Raw genomic sequence first — 6,399 nt, forward strand, 5'->3', positions numbered from 1 at the left:
CAGAGGTTGTTTTCATGCTTTTAGAACGGAGAACCAGGGAATGAATTCTACATATGGCCACAAAGGCACACGATCAGCTACCCACAGGCCTGCAGCTGCCATGTTTCAAGTCCCAGTCTGAGTCCCAGTTTTACAATAAATATAGGATAAACACTCCTGACTGTTTACACCACCACATGATAACTTAGCATAGTGTACATATAATCACTTAAAGGGGTTGTCTATATTATGCTACCAACCTGCAAAATTTTAATGTCATCACTGCCACTACAGACTTTTTGTCAGATACAGTAGTATGGTCAAATTCTTCTTACAACTTGGAAAAACATAGAGTTGTCCTACAAAATGCCCATGTACATTCCATGGTAAATTTTCACTTCTCAACAGTCATCTATAATCATTGATTGAGAGGCTTTTACCAGTGGGTAATTCACCACAATATGAATGTAACGATTTGGTGAACCCTTCTTTGTATCCATCAACCATATGGAGAAGTTCCTAATATATCATGTACAGATATGTGGTCACATGGGCACCTGAAATCACTCAAAGTCCTCTTGTAGATGAGATTCCAATGTATTTGCTGACATGAAATCTATATAACCATTTAAAAGTTGCATTCATTGACATTGATCTTAAGACAAGGATTGTGAAATCCAACAATAGTGATAAAAAGAAACTTCTGAATCAAACTTGAGGCTCAGGACAGTGGTTCCATTGCAAGGGTTCTGATATGAATTAAAGTCAAGTCCTTCTCTAGATTGGAAACTGAGATTTAAAGACTTCAAAATGGCAGTAATAGTCAGGAGTTTAGCCTTTGGAGTATGTACAGAAGGGAGCATATGCAAGTTGTTTGAACACTTTGCTAGAGATGTAAATAGTTTTTCTTTGTCCTTTTTGGATTATATGAATGCTTCTTACAAGTAAGCAGCTTATAAGATGGTACAGAACTTTTAAACATTGTGCTTATGTACTGCAAAAATATGGAATGTATCCTGGCTTTGCTCCTGATATAAAAATAAAAGCAGTATTGTTAGCATTGGGATAATCATTCTGATGAAATAAGCTATCCTGAAGAAATACATTCTGTTAACACGGGGATGCTGCAATCTGAAAATGATGGAAAAGGCTGAAATAAATCTGTCTTTGGTTCTTAAGATGGGCTTCCCAATTTGTTTACTAAGAAATACAGTAAACAATACAGTACAGGGAGCCTTTTGCTTGGGAATCTGTATGTTGTTATTATTGTTAAACTACATTTACATCCCATGTTTTTTCCTCTTGTGAGGAACCCAAAGCACATTACACAGCTCCATTTTATTGAAAGAGTGAATGACCCAAAGTCGCCCAGTGGCCCAAGCCGCAGAACCCAGAGCTCTTGGGTCTCCAGTCTAGCACTCTAACCACTGCACCACACTGGCCCTCTAAAGGCCCAGACACACACAGGTTCTGCTGAGTTAAGCAGTCCTGTATGGTTATATCACTCTACAGATTTAAACTGCTCTCCCTCGGATGCTTTTGAGGCAGTAGAGGGCGCCAAAAATTTCTGAGGGTAGCAATGTGGGTACAGTATTCTGGAACATTTTGAATTAGGTTTTTTGCATAGGAAAATGTCCAGTTTGCACTGAAAATGGTATGATGCCCTAGAGAAATATACTCATTTTACTTGAAATTAATCTAGCAATGTTTTTAAAAAGTACCCCATGTTATTTTTTGTTCCAATACACAGCAAAGGTATTTCACCTGAAATATCTGAGGGAGAAGATTAAAGATTTAGGGAGAAATCAAGTGTGACTGCCTGTAAGCTTAAAAACCTCAGAAGGTTAGAGGTATCCAATTAAGTATAGCAGGAGTATGGAGATGAGGATTATTTCCCCACTCCCCTTGACCATAAAAACATTTTAGCCTTCTAAATGTTTTTCTCCTTCTCATGAGGAGGAGCTGAGGCACCACCTGAATTTGTTGAGAGCTGGCAGCTCACCCCTTCCTTCTCTGCCCCCTGGAATGCCCCCATTGCTTGTCCCAGACCCTTTGGAGCTTTAGCTGGTGCAGACAGAAACATGCAGTGGAGAGGATGAAGCAGAGACCATCAGAGACAGCATCCCTGCTGCAACCTTAGAAGGCTTTTCTGAGCTCACAGCAGGGGCTCCATTCTTCCTGTGGCCAGCCATACAGCAACTAGTGGCCATTGGACTGTGCCCTTAAATGTTCTATTGCGCAGAATTTTTTATGTGAATTCTTGTAAAATTTCAAAGACCATAGCATCTATTTTCTTTACAGTGTTTAAATATGGAAGCAAAAAACAAAGGTACTGCAAACTGTTGACACACTAATTGATTTCAGCAATCCAAAGAACTGCTCATGACATGCAGAAAACCACTCATCAACAAAGTTGCTTTCACCAGAGTTCAGTTTTCTTCCACCAAGGTTATTGGGGCCCCTTCCCTTGCACTGCCATTATTAGTTATTATAATTAGTTCCATTTCACTCTGAGACATAACTGTATTTCAATGACATCTAAGTACTTTCTCATATACTTGGTAGGGACAATCACCTGAAAAATATTAATTGCACCTTTGACCCTGCCAAGTCTATCTAATATTATATTTGCAATTAGCACAGATTCGTTTTTACTAATGAGCTTACACAACAGAATATTTTCTGTTGAAAAATCAAGCATTGGAAGATTTTCTGTTTTGGAAATGTCTTTGTTCCTTCTTATTGTCTAGGGGAGACACATACAGTCCCACAGAGGGGAGAAGCACAAGCAGCTGCATGGTGGCAGGACCTCTTATAAACCCTGTATAGCTTCCTGAAGGCGCCAACATCTGTTGGTGGCCTTTCTACAGTGGGATGTTAGCATTTACAGAAACAGAATCATAGCAGAGTTGAAAGGGGCCATGAAGGCCATCGGGTCCAACCCCCTGCTGTTGCAGGACACCAATTTACATCATCCCGCTCAGATGGCTGTCCAGGTTCTTTTTGAATGTCTCTAGTGTGGGAGAGCCCACCACCTCCCTAGGCAGCTGGTTCCACTGCTGCATTGCTCTGACAGTGAGGAAACTTCCTAAGGTCTAGCTTGAACCTGGGTTGTCACAACTTGACTGGATTATTCCATGTCCTACACTCTGGTATCAGCGAGAAGCATAAAAGTGGCATTTTTCAACCAGAGGTGGCAAATTCTTCTGGATCCATTTATATGAAACCCAAAAGTAGCAAATGTGGTGAACTGAAGGAAGGTGATTCTGTCCTGTCCCTCAGACCAGGTGTAACTGGGGAAGGTCATTGCTCCTGTTCTAGCAGAATTATCTGCCGTCAAGGAGGCAAGAGCTTTTATCCTTAACTGACTGTTCTTGGCTTGCCTTTAACCATTCTGGCCCATACTTGGAGATCTTACATATTCTAAAACCCTGTTCAGACATTTACCTGAATGTGTGAACAGGAGAAGGGGCCGAGGCCAGGTATGCTGGCCTCATCCTCACCCCTGCAGCCCCACATGAGAGCAGTACTTGATTTCCCTTGCAGTCACTTGAACACAATGCAGCAGGATCCTGACTTGTGCAGAGAGTTCAACTCACATTCAAAAGCACCCCTTTCAGCCTTGCCCCTCAACATAGCAAGATCAGGAACAGAGAGGACAAGGGCTAGCCTGCAGGAGACAAATGGCTTCCTACCCAACTTAAGCTGAACAGGGCTTAAAAATAAACCATTCTCAGGTACTGTGGGGAGCCCAAACTAAACATGAGGTGAAACACATCAGCATCTATCTCATCTTGCCACTTCCTTTTTAAAATCTCATTCATGGAGGCCAGAGCCAAGTTAGTATCATTCCCATGGCATGACTTCCCCAGTCAAAAATCCTTTCTCCTCCTTCACAACTGAAGCTGCTCTTTGTGCCTCCACAAGGCCATTTTCTGCTATGGCACCTCCTGGGGCACATAAATCTGACGAGGGGAAGGAACTTTGCAGGAGGAAGAATTAACACACTTCCCTCTGTACCATGGCGTCATTGCAGACAGAAGGAGAAACTCTTCTGTTATGTTAAAGGCCTTGCTCCCTGTCTTGAACCATGAGAACCTGAAGAAAGAATTTTGGCCCTCAAATGAAGTATTTGTTTGTTTGTTTGTTTCTATGCTGCCCCATAGCTGAAGCTCTCTAAGCAGTTTACAACAAGGTATGATTGTAGCTCAGGGAACAATCAACGATGCAGTGTCTTGGCAAGAGGCCTTGCACAAAAAATATAGGCATTAACATGTATGTTGTAACTACTTCTGAGAAGCATCTGCTAAGCCTGTGGCATCTAAGGAAAGAAAGTTAACCCCTCACAGCCCCTGACAAAGAACACTGCATGAAGCATACATGTTTTTCAAAGTGTAAGGCAATTTTTATAAATTCCTTACTTCAGGGACTTTCCAGACATCAAAACCTGCCGCTAAGGCCCAAATGGCCCTGGAAATCACAGTGAACATTGGCCTAACAAACAGTTTTTGACCACATCAGGCAGTGGGTGCAGTGTCTTTAGTAATCTAGGACAAAATGCCACAATCATATAATATACTTTCTGTGCCATTTTAAATCAATTTTCAGTAATTCAGCACACAAATATAAAAATGTTCCATGCACATTTAAGACATGGAAACAAGCAATACGTAATGAACATATTTTTGAGTATATTACTGAGTTCTTATTCACAATTATATTATAGTCTGTATTTAAAGGATGCAACTGGATGAAAAGGCCTGACGGAAAGGACCTTTGTAGGGATTAGGGTTAGGTTTAGGGTTAACTCACATTAAAGTACCGCTGTCTGTTTTCCTGTCCCCCGTGCTCCACCACAGCTCATCGCATGCCGCAAGGTCTCCTGACAAACTGTGCCTATTCACATGTAACACTAAGCTACCATGGGTTCATTACATGTTGTTCCAGGGTTATCCGATGGTTGTTTAACCTTCACAGAACCCACCATGCTCAGGTGTGCAAGACACAACATGCCATGGCACTTGCCTGTTGAAGCTTAAATAATCAAAATGGAAGCCAACACATGCTGCAACCCACCATGACTCTCCAGCTCTTATTAGACCTCAGCTCCCACCCCAGGTGCTTCTTGTGCACTATTCTGTTCCTCCCCTTTGTCCTCCCTTGTCATGCAGGAAACAGGCACGACTGCCATGAAAAAGAAAAGAAGAAAATACCCAGTCCTTTTGATGGTGGTTGTGAGCTTTAAACTTAGGGAGACTGATGGAGGGCATTCCCCATATGTGCTGTAGTCCAGAGGTGCAGTATCAGAACTGGATTCAGTTTTTGAGAAACTCTCCAAGGCTTTCTGTGGTGTGTGAGGCCAGAAGCAGAAGCTGTAGGCCCAAATGGCATTAAAAAATCCTGCATATCTTTTGCTTAAATCTATTACTGCTAGTAACTAAACTTTAGGAGGAGCATCCTGGGCGGTTAAAATAGAGAAACTTCACAAAAGCCAAGAAATAATCAGGGCAAGAGGTCCCAGCATCAGAGGAAGGCTGGATTTGGCCCAGAGGCTTGAAGTTTTGCACCTCGGCTGTGATCCATTAAAGGCTTTTTTTTTACCTTAAGGAAAGTTATTTTTATTTATATCAAGTATTTCTACACTGACTTTTAGAGCTAAGTTCTCTCAAGGTGTATATATAAAAAGGAACAAAACATAGTTCCAGTCAGATACATGCAAATTAATCCAGCAGTCTTTTGGAAAAGACCAGCATTGCATTCTTTTAAATTAATTTACATAGCTGAAAGAACAATTTTTAAAACCAACAGTCAAAACTCAGCAGGAAATGGCCAGCACAGCATTGTATTTAAAAGCAGCTTGGAATAAAAGGGTTTTCATGGTCAATTGAAAAGGCAGCAGTAACAGGGCCAACCTCATAACCCTTCCACAAAAATGGAGGCACCACCCAAACAAAGCCCTCTGTTTAGAGCCCACCAATCTGAGTCACCTTAAAGATGAGCCCGCAATTATGGGTCTCTTTGGTCAGACTTAAGGTCTCGACATGTTCATATAGGTGAAACAGTCCTTCAAATGGCCCAGAATCATTAAGGGTTTTATCTGTACCTGAGATTAGGCCCTAAATCCAGCAGTATCCAGCAAAACTAGAACAAAATTAATGTAACGTATTTCAGCCACCTGACTCAAACCAGCATCTAGCCAACTGGATCCTGTAGCATTAAAAGGGTCTGATCTGTCATTAAGGGTGGTGCTGGTGCATGATTGCTCTGTGTCATGGCAATTTTTCCAGAGAGTCCCAGAGGGTTTTATTCCCTAGGCTATTTAACTTCTACATGAAACAGCTGCAGGGGAGGGAGGTTCTCCAGAGGTATGGGCTGAGGTGTCACCAGTACGTGGATAACATTCAGCTAGACTCGTCTTTT

This window comes from Varanus komodoensis, unplaced genomic scaffold, assembly GCF_004798865.1.
Source record: "Varanus komodoensis strain SLA01 unplaced genomic scaffold, ASM479886v1 scaffold3, whole genome shotgun sequence".
In the NCBI taxonomy this organism is placed as follows: domain Eukaryota; kingdom Metazoa; phylum Chordata; class Lepidosauria; order Squamata; family Varanidae; genus Varanus; species Varanus komodoensis.